Below are 14,427 nucleotides of genomic sequence, written 5' to 3'. Positions count from 1 at the left end.
CCACAGTCCACAGGTGTTTAAGGTTTGGTGGACAGTAGAAGGCCTGGTGGCCCAGCTAGTTGATCTTGGATGTCACCTTGTTTTGCTGAGTTAGTAGCACAACATAAATTGCCCTGCTTATTTCTTTACCTATTATCTGACCAGCCTAGATTGCACAGCAGAAACCTTGTATGGTTTGCATGTTTGTTTTGTTTTGTTGTTTGCCAGTCCTGGGGCTTGAACTCAGGGCCTGAGCGCTGTCCCTGGCTTCTTTTTGCTCAAGGCTAGCACTCTACCTCTTGAGCCACAGCGCCACTTCTGGCTTTTTCTATATATGTGGTTCTGAGGAATCGAACCCAGGGCTTCATGTATGCTAGGCAAGCACTCTACCATTAGGCCATATTCCCAGCCCCTGGTTTGCATGTTGATAATTTCCCAGCACCCTAAGCAAACTGGACACAAAATAGAATCAGTACACAAAGTGAATACTCATTTTTTTCCTAAAGAAAAAAGACCTACAACTCATCTATAAAATAATGGCGATAAAGATTGTATACAGAAAAAAAACTCCAATAGCCACATACTTATGGGAGTCCAAGCTCAAAGCTGAATATGATCAAGGAACATTAGGAAAATGCACTTAACCAGCATGGGCCTATACATTTAAATGATAAATTTATTTAAGTGATAAATTCATTATTATAAACTTTTCTATGACAAAAAAACTGTTGGGATTTTCCCAATGTCTGCAGAAGACAGTGAACTTGCTGTAGGCAGGCAGTGGGCTTGTTTGCTAACACAAAGAAGGAAGTCAGCAAAGGCTTATTGACTTTTATTGATTGAAACTTGATTTCGATTATTTACTATCTATGAGACTTTTGGGAAAGTCCCTTAACCTCTTTGAACTTCATTTATCACACCAGTTTATCAAAGTTGTTGTCAAGAGCAAAGATCAATGGAGATTCTACCCAACACTATCGTTATTTATTTATTCATTTTTATTACTGGTCAGGTCTCTGCTGAACAGGACAGCAGATAATTTCTCTAGAATTGTCAAAGCTGCTTCTTACTGGGCTTCACAGGGCTGAGATGAATCATGTAGTAAATTCCCAAGAGTTTAGAAGGATGTGGTAATGACTCCTTTGCTTCTGTACTGTTGATAGTCATGCAAGTGTTGTTGGTAACTTGGAAGTGCCTATAGACACATTACTATTGCCAACACATCGTTCTTATTTCCCTTGAGCTCCTCTAGGGTTTCCATTAGCCATGTAATGTAGTTTTCGCCAGCTGAATGATTAGCACCCAACTGTTCCTGTGTTAATGCTTGTGTTCAGTTCATTAGAAAAAAAATCCCAATAAGGATTCATGGCTCATGTAAAAACTGTTTAAAGCTCAGAGAAGACTTGTTTCTTAATTTTTTTTAATGCACAGAATTATTTGGCACAGGGCCATTTTCTAGGGTGGGTTTCAGAATCTTTTTAATTATCCATGGTTCGAGTGCAGTTTGCTGGCGGTATTAGGCACAGTACTTACTGCAGCTGTGTTTTAAAATGTGTTCCGAAGTGAAGGGCGAAGGAAATTGATTTTGCAGATGCTCAGATGAAAGCAGCCACTTTATGTTAGGCAGAAAAAGGCAGTTTGAGATAATCTCAGCTAGGATGAGGAGCAGGGAAGGGTAATGTTAGATCAGCCAAATAGGTACTTAGTGGGAGGGCTGGAGTGTGGATGCTGCTACCACTGATTCAAAGGGGACAGAGGATTAGACAGAGCACAAGGGCATAATGTTCACCCAGGTGAGGCTGGATCATTCATTTTTAGTCTGTTTCCTGTCCCTTGCCCTGTCCACTTTGTGCCTTGTCCAGCTGCTTTAACCCAGGACTTCTGTTATCTCGCTCAAGTTTGTGTATTTATGTTTTTTTCTCATGAATTATGCTGTTACAATGTATGCAACATCCCACTGACCCTATCAGTTGTCTCTGAGCAGAGACTTTATTTGATGGACACTTAAGATGGAACACATAATGTTTGTACATTCATCAGCTCTGGGAAAGTTAGATGGGATGGATCAGTGAGCAGTGACTTGTGGGTAAAGAAATACTAGCATCACAAAGTGGTAATACTACTTTTTTTTTTAAAATTAGATCCTCCTGAATTGGTTTTCTTACCACTCCTGAGTCAGAAGCTTAAAAAATACCATGTAATTCTCAGCTTAAGACAAGTTGAATATATCTACAATATTTTGGACCAGATTTTGGATTATTTCAGACTTTTCTATATATGTAATGTGATGTCTGGGAGATAGTGCTTGTGACTCCACACAAAGCCTGTGTGTGCTTCATCTACCTCACACACATAGTCTAAGGGTAATCTTATGCAATATTTCTAGGTAATCTTGCACATGGAGCAAAGCTCACACTGTAGAATTTTCCACTGGTGGGATTGTGTAGACGCTCAAAAAGTTTCAGATTTTGGATATTGGATTTTTAGATTTGGGATCCCTAATCTGTGCATTAAGAGGCGATTACTGACGGGTTATTTTGGCCTTAGTGCACAAGCAGTTAGCTCATCTCAGCCTGTCTCATTTCCTCTTTTTGCCAGAACTTACTGGCTTCACCAGGTCACTTCTCTATCTTCAGCTCATAAAACATGACCTCAAATCCACTTGACACTGTTGCTGGCATAGAGGAAGATGGTGAAATATTAAAAACCTTTCCTTAGTTAAGCTTCATAACAATAGCTAATAATAACATCCATCACATGTTAATTGTATTAATGTTAACTGTATTAATTGTAATGTTTGAATTGTTACAACACTTGTGGACAAGGCTGTCCATTGTACTGCTATAGTTCAAAATGCTTTTGTGGATGATATCAATCCTCCCAGATACCTTTTGAAGTAATTGTATTGTATGTATCTGAATTTTCAGATGACACTGATGCCACACAGAGAACAAGGTAAAGAGTGTGGCCAACCACATCCTAGCAATTCCTCTAGCTCCATGAGTAGCCAGCATTATGGTAATGGCCAATTTCACCTTTCCACATTCCCTCCCCCCCCTCCCCCCAAGGAGACACATTTGGTCCACGTTTAAATAGTAAGTTTGAATCTTGCACAGCGATTTCCTACTGTGGTTAACATATAAAGCAGAATATGGATGGTAATAGAGTTTGTCTTGATCATAGTGACATTTTAATTCTCAGCACAAAGGACTTGAGTGGTTAATACTGGATCTGTACATTTAGTCTCCCACTCACTCTTGGCTATAAACTTAAAATTGTGGGCTGGATTGCCTACATTATTTAAATTATTTTTTCACAAGCAACATGTATTTGACTTTGTATAGGTTTAAAGAGCATATAGAAATACACCACTGTGTATATTATATCACTGCTACTTATGATACAATTCCAGTTCAGCTCTTTCCAATAACTGTAACAAATCTATGAGTGGACTTGAACTGGAAAAAAAATGCTAGAATTGATGCTCTGGGTGCAAATCCATTGCACTTTGGATGTCTTTATGTCCTTATGGTCCTTATGTCTGATTCTTGAAGGATTTTGTGGTTGATTTTTTTCCCCTCCATGCAGCAAGGATTGAACCCAGAGTCTAACACTTGCTAAGCCAATTCTCCACCACTTGAGCTATGTTCCAAACAACTTTACTTCTAATTGTTTTTGTCGTTGTTGTTTTTTTGTGATATGGTCTCTCTAACTTTCTCTCAGCTGGCCTTTGACTCATGATCCTTCTGTGTCTGCTTCTGTAGTAGCTGGGATTATAAGCATAATATACCTTGCCTTGTGGAATTGTGTGATGTCTTTTGACCTAGTGCACCTGCTCATTAGCATGAGTCTTCTCATTTGTCCTGGTCATCCTAATGGCTTGGTATCAGTATTCCAAACTTGTTGCTTCTTCCACAGAGTTTGCAGCATGTGAAATGTTTTCTTAAACACATTCAACACGCAGCTGGCCATTTTCAAGTCCTAACCTAAGGAAAGGGAAAGGAAAAATGACCTCAAGTTAAGGTGGTTTGATACAGCCAGGGCAAGGCTCCAACCAACATGGAGAGATGTGATAGTTTATCTCGTTGAACTCCAGCCCAGGGTTGGGGCAGAGTGAGGGCATCACTTCTAGAGACAGACCAAAGAAATAAAGGTATGTGCTATGTGATAGCCTTAGCCCCTTCCTTTCCAGGCTCCAGAACAATCCTTAAAGTCATTGTGAGGATTAGAATTCTTACTGGAAAGCAAAAAAGCAGCCCAGGTAAAATCAGAGCCTGCCTTTGCTCTGCCCCATTCCAGAGACTCCAGAACAGGGGCTCATTGCATTGTTCCCATCCAGCTGACTTTGAGAATGCCCCTCTTCAGTACCATCCATACCACAGCTTGTTCCATGGAGGAACACACCTGAACAAACAAGAACAAAGCTAGCCTCAATCGAACCAGCATAATTTAATCTCCAGCAATTCACTTGTATCTACAATTATGTATGTATAACTTTTGTTTCCTGATAGTTTTATTAAGCTATTATCATTATAATTTATTTATGCTCTTTATGAATATATTGCAGTAATTATATGTGGTGTCTCTTGGTATTGTTTTGGGTTCCCAATTTTAACCTCCAATTGCTAAAGTTCTATTAACTTTGGAATACCTGTAGTACCTTTCCTAGTTTAGAGAAAGGAAGAATTTCTATCTGTTTGACTCAAGGCTTAGAACATTAGACTCTTAATAGATATCTGTTGAGGACAGAAAGCATGAAAGTATTTGGGATAGTTATTGGAGCAGAATAGGATAATATACCTCACTTCATGTAACCCACTGGCATTTTTAGTTGCTATTAGATTCAAAGAAACAATGAAAAATCTAATAAGTGCATAAATCTCCTACAGATGAAAAAAATCATTTAGTCCATTATTGTGTCTATGTGCCAACATTTTGAGCATATAGAAACTGTAGTAAGATGAGGTTATACATGACATTCAGATAATCTCTTTGAGGTTTTAATGGTGATTTATTTCATAGCCAGGGACTATGCCTCTCAACATGATTTCTCTAGGAAAATTCAGGGATATGCAAGGAATATAATACGTAGAAAACCTAACTTCTCCAAGAAGACATAAGATTACATTCGAGGTCTAAATCATCCCATGACAAAATTTTATCAACAAAAATCTTCTATATGACACAATATTCAGGTCTTATTTTGTTTTTTATTTTTTTTTTTTTTGTGCTGGGAATTGTATCTAGGGCCTCATACATACTAGGCAAGGGCTCTGTCACTGAGCTATGCACTCAGCACCATATTTATTTTAAATCACAGAAGAGCTTACAGGGTATTTTGAATATGTTTTTTTAAAAGGCCTATTAAAATATATTGCATATTTTAAATCCAGATCATGCTGATTTTTGGTAAGTATATAGAAAGGTACAGTTAGATTTAATTGATAATAATCTGAATCCAAGGTCATAGAAGATCAGTCGAAATGACCTTCAAGATAATTTTGAGACTAAACCTGTCACCCATGAGAATCTACAAACTTATCTATTTCTTACTGCTACTTTTGATGGGCTATCATCACTTATAAGGTAACCCAACACCTTGTAAATTAACTGCCAACTTTTTGCTTTAATTAGTGAGAATTCAGTTTTTCTTTTAACAGCCTCCCATTAGTTTTAACTAGGGAGAGGCACATAGGGAGGTGTAAAGAGCCTAGAAAGATCATATGGATATTGATATTCAGCAGTTTCCTCCCAGATTTTCCATGAACTTTTTTCGTCTTTAACATCATGAGCTCTTTAGAAACAGTTCCTGTTGAAGAAGTGAGCTTATAACATTTTTCTCTCTAACTAGTGAACTCTCTAAATAAATTACATCTGAATCAGCAATCTGCAATAAACATGTTAAGAATATTATCTGGTGAATGCTATCAATTTAACTTCTGTCTCCGAATTATCAGTCTCCTATTTGTTTGCATAGCAGATTCCGTAGGAGTAATTATATACTAAGAAAATGATTCTGTCACTTTAAATAAACTACTCAGCAACTAAAACATCAGGACTATAATTAAAGACACCACTCACAGCTCCCACTTTTAATACATAAAGGAGAAGGGCGTGATTAGATTTTAATGAACTTGCTATTGTCTTTAACTATATCATTATTCTATTGTATCTGGATATGGCAATTTCAAAATACCACAGAATGTTGCTGAACATCCTTAATACCATACTGTGGGTTTGTGATACATTTAACTGCCCTCACATTTAGAGATCAAGCTGTTTAGATGAAAGCAAAAATCCTTTCTAGAACCTGGAATGCAACAATTCTTCCACAGTTGAAGTAAACTCCCAGGACAATAAACTCCCTGTCATTTGGGGGAGGGTAGAAAGTGCAAGGTTCCCTTGTTGTTTGAGAAAAAAATCCCCAGAACACCTGGTATGGGTGGCAGTTACCACAGCGTGTGTGCTGCTTGCTTCTCTGACCTGCAGATCAAACTGAACGATGCATTATTAGTTTCTATTTTTCCTTGGAGTCTTGTCGAGAACTCTTGTTCAGTAGTACAACTCTTGACCCAACTCATGGGAAACTCAAGAATAATTTCTAGACTTTGTGGGCATAATCTAATTCTGGATAATATTTGAATCATCTACAGCTTTACCTGAATCACAATTTCTCATGAGTGGCGTAAAGAGCGCGGCTAGATATTGCTCAGGTTAGGACAAAGGACTCTGAGATGCACTCTTGGCTGTTTGGCTTAGGCAGGTGATTCACCCTTTCTATCTGTGGCACTTGAATATGGGAAGTGCTTTCTACTTCATGACATTCTGATATACTCTGAACATTACTAATGCGCAAAAAAATTAGAATTGGAAATGTGCCCAAATCCAACACTTTCTGAGCTTCATTATACCGCCACTGCTGGGTGGACGATACTGTGCTTGCTTGCCTACCGCAGTCACAGCCGATATTCAGACACACTGAAAATACTCCATGAAGTTACCTCGAAGCAAGGTGCACTGGAAACATCAATGAATTTTGTGTTTAAACTTGGGCCTCACCCCCAAGATATGTAACTAGGCACAGGCAAACGTTCTGAAATCTAAAAACCAAACCAAACCTTTCAGATTGAAAACACTTCCGACTGGATAAACATTTGATAAGGACCTCTCAACTTGTAATGCTTTGAAATTCTGTTTTCACTTTGAAATTCTGTTTTCTCAAGTTAGGGTTCTGACAGTCCCAGTAGTAGTTTCCTGACAGCAGCGCCTATGAATGTGTTCTCGTGGCAGATCCTTCTGAGAAAGACACCCAGAGATCTATTTCTTTGCCTTACTTCATGAAAGAGACAAGAATTATAATTTTTTTTTTTTTTTTTTTTTTTTTGTGTTTTTTTTTTTTTATTTTTTTTTTTTTTTTTACAAGGTGCTGTGCAAAGAGGGTGCAGTTACATAGTAGGGCATTGTGTACATTTCTTGTGATATCTTACAACCTGTTTTCCCATCCCTTGTCTAGGTCAGGTAGACCCATATGCAGTATACAATGTATCAAGCACATATACAGTGTTCACAGACTTGGTCTCTACTGTCTCTCCATCTCCCTTTGTTAACAGTCATATATCAGGGAGATCATGCCCCTTTGTTTTCTGTGTTCTAGGCTTGTCTCACTCAACATTATTTGTTCGAGTTCTGACCATTTCCCTGCAAATAACAATATTTCACCATTCCTAATCGCTATGTAGTATTCCATTGTGTATAAGTACCATATTTTTTGGATCCATTCATCTGTGGAGGGGCATCTGGGTTGTTTCCAAATTTTGGCTATTGTGAATTGTGCTGCGATAAACATGGAAGTACAAATGTCCTTTTGATATCTTGGGTTTTGCTGTTTAGGATAGATGCCTAGGAGTGGTATGGCTGGGTCATAGGGTAGGTCTATATTGAGCTTTTTGAGAAACCTCCATACTGTTCTCCAAAGTGGCTGTACTAATTTGCACTCCCACCAACAATGGAGAAGGGTTCCTCTTTCCCCACAGCCCCTCCAGCATTTGTTGTTTCCTGAGTTCAGAGTATAGGCCATTCTAACTGGGGTGAGGTGGTATCTCAGGGTTGTTTTTATTTGCATTTCCTTTACTAGCAGGGATGTTGAGCATTTCCTCATGTGTTTCTTTGCCATTTTTATATCTTCTCTTGTGAAGTCTCTCTTTAGCTCTTTTGCCCATTTCCTAATAGGTTTATTGGGCTTGGAGGGGCTTAGTTTTTTGAGTTCTCTGTAGATGACAGATATCAGGCCTTTGTCTGTTGCTGTGCTGGTAAATATCCTTTCCCATATCGTTGGCTGTCTTTCTATTTTGGTGGCTATGACCTTAGCTGTGCAGAAACTTTTTAATTTGTAGTAGTCCCATTTGTTGAGTCTTTCCCCTATTTGTTGTGCGCCTGGGACTCTATTCAGGAAGTTCCTTCCTGTGCCTATAAGTTCTAGTGTCTTTCCTACTCTGTCCTTCAGTAGTTTCAAGGATTCAGGTCTGATGTTGAGGTCCTTGATCCATTTTGAGTTGATCTTGGTGCATGGTGATAGGCTTGGGTCTACTTTGAGTTTTCTGCATATGGCTGCCCAGTTCTCCCAGCACCAGTAGTTGAAGAGGCTATGTTTATTCCATTGTATGTCTTTAGCTCCTTTGTCGAATATCAGTTGGCTGTAAGAGTGCGGTTTTATTTCTGGGTCTTCAATTCTAATCCACTGGTCTTCCGATCTGTTTTTATACCAATACCATGCTGTTTTTGTTATGATGGCCTTGTAGTAGAGCTTGAAGTCTGGTATGGTGATACCTCCTGCACTATGTTTTTTGCCTAGAATTGCTTTGGCTATTCTAGGTTTTTTGCTGTTCCATATGAACTTATGGATTGGTTTCTCTATTTCAGTGAAGAATGTGGCTGGGATTTTGATAGGTATTGCATTGAATTTGTATAACAATTTGGGCAGTATGGCCATTTTCACTATATTGATTCTGCCTACCCATGAGCATGGGAGGTCTTTCCATCTCCTTGTGTCTTCTTTGATTTCCCTTATTAGATTTTTGTAGTTTTCATTGAATAGGTCCGTCACGTCCTTGGTTAAGTTGATCCCTAGGTACTTTATTCTTTTTTTGGCTACTGTAAATGGAATCGTTTCCATAATTTCCTTTTCTGTTTGTCTATTGCTGGTGTACAGAAAAGCTGCTGACTTTTGTGGATTGATTTTGTATCCTGCTACTTTGCCAAATTGGTTTATTAGATGTAGGAGTTTGGGTACTGAGTTTTTTGGGTCCTTGAGATATAAGATCATGTCGTCTGCGAATAGGGATAACTTGATTTCTTCCTTGCCGATGTGGATCCCTTTGATGTCCTCCTCTTGCCTTATTGCTATGGCTAGGGATTCCAGTACTATGTTGAACAGAAGTGGGGAGAGTGGGCATCCTTGTCTTGTTCCTGTGTTTAGGGGGAATGATTTAAGTTTCTCTCCATTTAATATGATATTAGCAGTTGGTCTGTTGTATATGGCTTTTATTGTTTTGAGGAATGTTCCATCTATTCCTGTTCTCTCCAAAGCTTTTAATAGGTATGGATGTTGTATTTTGTCAAAGGCTTTTTGGGCATCGACTGAGATAACAATGTGATTCTTGATTTTAGTTCTGTTTATGTGGTGAATTACATTGATTGATTTACGGATGTTGAACCATCCTTGTGACTGAGGGATGAAGCCTACTTGGTCATGATGTATGATATTCTTGATCACTTTCTGGATCCTGTTAGCTAATATTTTATTGAGGAGCTTTGCATCTGTGTTCATTAGTGATATTGGTCTGTAGTTCTCTTTTTTTGTTGGATCTTTGCCTGGTTTGGGGATGAGTATGATATTAGCTTCGTAGAATGAGTTCGGGATTTTTCCCTCCGTTTCTATTTCGCGGAAGAGTTTGAGGAGTATTGGAATTAGCTCCTCACTAAAGGTTTTGTAGAATTCATTGGTGAATCCATCTGGGCCTGGGCTTTTCTTAGTAGGGAGGTTCTTGATTACCTCCTGTATCTCACCGTAAGTTATTGGTTTATTTAGTTGATTTATTTCTTCTTGGTTCAGTTTGGGCAGTTTGTACTTCTCTAAGAATTGATCCATTTCTGTAAAATTATTGTTTTTTGTTGAGTAGAGGTTTTGGAAATAGCTCCTTATGATTGTTTGAATATCGTGTGTATTTGTTGTAATTTTTCCTGTGGAGTCCCTGATTTTACGTATATGAGTCTCTTCTCTTCTTTTTTTTGTGAGTCTTGCAAGGGGTCTGTCAATTTTGTTTATTTTCTCAAAGAACCAGCTTTTAGTCTTATTTATTTGTTGAATGGTCTTTCTATTTTCAATCAGATTTATCTCTTCTTTAATCTTTGTAATCTCTCCCCTCCTAGTTGTTTTAGATTCTGTCATTTCTTGTTTCTCCAGTTGTTTTAGTTTCATCGTGAGGGTATTCACCTGCTCTGCTTCCATTCTTTTAATGTGGGTACTGAGTGCAATGATCTTGCCCCTCAGTACTGCCTTAGCTGTGTCCCATAGGTTTCTTTGTGATGTGTTTTCTTTGTCATTGTGGCTTATGAATTCGTTGATTTCATCTTTAATTTGATCTGTGGCCCAAGTGTTGGATAGCAGCGTGGGGTTTAGCCTCCAAGAGTGTGTATAGGCTCTGTGGTATCCTTTGTTGTTGAGGGTTACCTTTAATCCACTGTGATCAGATATAATACATGGGATGATGTCAATTCTTTTGTATTTGCTGAGGTTCTTTGTGTGGGCTATGACGTGGTCTATTTTGGAATATGATCCATGGGCTGCTGAAAAGAAGGTGTATTGGGTCTCTGTAGGGTGGAAGGTTCTATATAGGTCTGTTAGATCCATTTGGGCAATGGTGTTATTTAGGTCCTCAGCTCCCTTACTAATCCTCTGGGTGTTGGATCTATCTCTTGGAGAGAGAGGAGTATTAAAGTCACCCACTATGATTGTGTTTGCATCTATCTTGCTCTGTAATTCTGTGAGAATTTGCTTGACATATGTCGGGCCTCTTTTGTTCGGTGAGTATACATTTATCACCGTGATGTCTTGATTCTGGATTTTTCCTTGTATCAATATGTAGTGTCCTTCTTTGTCTTTTTGAGTGGACTTTAAAGAGAAATCCAGCTTGTCTGAGATCAGGATGGCTACACCTGCCGTTTTGGTGGGTGCATTTGCTTGGTAGATCTTGCTCCATCCTTTCATTCGAAGCCTGTTTTTGTCCCTTGCTGTAAGGTGGGTCTCTTGTAGACAACAGATGTCAACTTTTTGCTTGCGGATCCATTCTGCCAGTCTGCTCCTCTTGATCGGGGAGTTTAAGCCATTTATATTTAAAGAGATCAAGGATAAGGGTGTTTTTTCTCCTTCCATTTTCTTGTTGGGCTGTTTTTTCCTGTTGTTTTTTTTTTTTCTTCTTGTCTTTAGTGAGCTTGTGTTTCTGCTGGACTTTGGCTATTGAAGTTTCTTTCTGAATCTGTCTGTGTGTCTTTTACGATCTCTGTTGGGTGGGCTTCCCCTCTTAATATTCGCTGTAGGGCTGGTTTTTTATTCACATACTCCTTTAGCTCCTCTTTGGTGTGGAAAGATCTGGTTCTCCCTTCGAATGTGAACTCCAGTTTCGCTGGATATTTGATCCGAGGTTGTAAATTGTTATTCTGAAGTACTTGGATGGTGTTCTTCCACTCACTTCGAGCTTGGTAAGTTTGTGTGGATAAGTCGGATGTTATTCGAATCCTCTTCCCATTGAAAAAAGTTTCCTTCTTCGCTTTGGCTGAATTCAGAATTTGCTCTTTAATCTTGAGGTCTGTAGTCTTGAATATTATGTGCCTTGGGGTGGTTTTCCTGGGGTCTGGCCTGCCAGGTGTCCTATAGGCTTCGGTTACCTGGATGGGGTCCCCTGTGAGATTGGGGAAGTTTTCTGCAATAACTTTATTGAGAACATGATTAAGCCCTCTGCTCTGATATTCGGCTCCTTCTTCTATTCCAATTATACGCAGATTATATCTCTTGTCTTTGTCCATTAGTTCCTGGAGTAATCTTCCCTGAAGCTTCACCTTTTCTTGGAGTGTGGTCATTTTCTGGTTGTTGTCAGCTGCTTCATCGTCCAGGCGAGAGATTCTGGATTCCATATGGTCCACTCTTTGTGTTATGGTTTCAATTGCGGAGTTTATGGATGTCAGAGAGCTATTCATGGTTGTCATATCAGCTCTGATCGTGGAAATTTCTTCCTTTAAAGAGTTGTATTTTAAATCTATTTTTTCATGCATTTCAATTCTCAGGGTGTGGAGATTTTCTTTAAAGGCGGCTTGCATTGTATCCATTTTTGCTTCCATTTCTTTAAACGAGGCTTGCATTGTATCCAGTTTTGCTTCCATTTCTTTCTTGGCTTCCTGGGTGTCCTTCCAGATTTCCGCTCTAAACTCCTGGAATTGTTTTCTGATTTCATTTCTGACGGTTTCGATCATTCCTGTTAACATGTCCTCATTTGCTTTTTTATTCTCCATCTCCTCTCCAGTCGTGCTGCTTTTTGGAGCTGGCGAGTTGGCTTGTCCTTTGATGAACTGAGTTATGTTTCTTTGTGATTTGCGCATCTGGAAGTCTGTGTAGTTCTTCCCTCCCTTCTGTGTAGGCGTGTCTGCGTCAGCAGGTGCTGTCGCTGTGGCCCCGCCCACCAGTGCAGGGCACGCCTATCAGAGCGGGCGCTTTCGCCGGGGCCCCGCCCTCCTGTGCACTGTGAGTCCCCTACAACAGGCACTTAAGTGGGGTCTGCCTCCCAGAGCGAGCCCTGGGTTGTTGGGTTGTGCTTGCGCCCTCCCGCGAGTCCGTTGGGGGGGGGAAGCAGTATGTGTGGGGCCCAGTGTGATCGACTGTCCGGGTGTGGCTTGGCACCCTCAGACCTCGCCTCCGCTTCGAGGAGGGGGAACGAGATCAGGCTCAGGTGACCCTGCTGGGCTGGTATTGCCCACCAGCGCCTGTGATTTTAGTTGTAAGAGTCCGCAAGGTCTAGGCGCCTCGGGTGGGGCTTGCCCTGCCGGCCGTCCCTGGCCCCTGTTGGGAAGGGGACGGGGCCGGTTCTGCCAGTTCAGGAACCTTTGGGGGCTTGGGGCTGTTCCGCCCTTCCCCTGCTAGACTGGCTTCCCAGTGCCTGCTGGGAGCTTCCCGCCTGATTTGGGGAATCTTTGTTCCCACGGGAGTGGGGAGGGGGAGGGAGGGAGATATATCGTCTTTGTCGGGCTTGGGTCTCCCGTTGGGGGAAGGGATTATGGGGGACTCACTTTTGCTGCTTTGTGTGCGTGTCCCGCACCGCCGTTGGCCCTTCAGGGGTTGGCGAAGTGTCGTGGTGGCTCCCCCGTTCCCTCTTTCTGCCGCGCTGGGTTCCCTTGTCCGAATCCGGTGTGGACCCGAACTTCTCGTCGCTGCTGGGTGTGTCTTGGTCCGCACCCTGCTTTGTGTCCGTGGGGTCTCCCGCTATATGGATTCTGCGCTCCTGGCAACCTGTCTGCCGATCGCCGGGTTTCCCTTTCCCAGCCTGACCCTGTTTGGGCCAGGGCCGGCTGGTGGGGGGAGGGTGCCCCGATTAATCTCCGGCTCCGTGTAGGTTTTCGGTTCTTCTTTTTTGCTCCTTTTTGTTTTCCTGCGTTTCTCCACTGCTTCTGGATGCTGGTTTTGCTGGGTTCTTGGTGGAGTGTTGGGTGTTGGAGTTCCCAGCTCGCTATTCAGTTGGTGCGAGTCGGGGTGCCTCCCTATTGTCTCGGCGCCATCTTTCTCCTCTCAGAATTATAATTTGATGATCTTTGGTTTCCTAAAACAGAGAGAAAAGAAATCAGTACTAGTCTAGAAAATGTTATGAGGGCTTCATGTTATTAGCAGGAATTTAACCAGGAAGTTCCTGGAGTAATACTTAACACGGATACCAGTGGAGACTGTTTGTACAGTAAGTGAAAGTATCTGGCTGGAGATTAGCATGCAGTCATTCACACTATCACCTGTAATTGTTAAAATCTACTGGCATAGAGATTTCCCTGCCCCTCACTTTACCACAAACTGCATACTTCATACCATCTTTTTAATATTTATTTATTTAATTTTTTTCCTCTTTTAATTTTATTTTCTTATTTTTATGTGGTTCTGAGGAATAAAACTCAGGGCTTCTCATGTGCTAGTAAGCACTGTCAGCCACATTCCCAGCCCCACATACAATCTTTTTTTTTTTTTAAACTTACATCTTTTTACAGATGAATCTTAGGTAGAGCAGGAAGTGACTTGCAGTGTCATAGATAAAAAAGACCAAGGCAGGAACTCAAACTCAAAGTAGTTTGCAAGTGTCTTAAAATAATCTGTGGAAGTATAGCATACACACAGAAAAAGAATGTATTATCAACGAAGAG

The sequence above is a fragment of the Perognathus longimembris genome, chromosome 10, assembly GCF_023159225.1.
Source record: "Perognathus longimembris pacificus isolate PPM17 chromosome 10, ASM2315922v1, whole genome shotgun sequence".
NCBI lineage: Eukaryota > Metazoa > Chordata > Mammalia > Rodentia > Heteromyidae > Perognathus > Perognathus longimembris.
Note: the sequence above shows the minus strand (reverse complement) of the source record.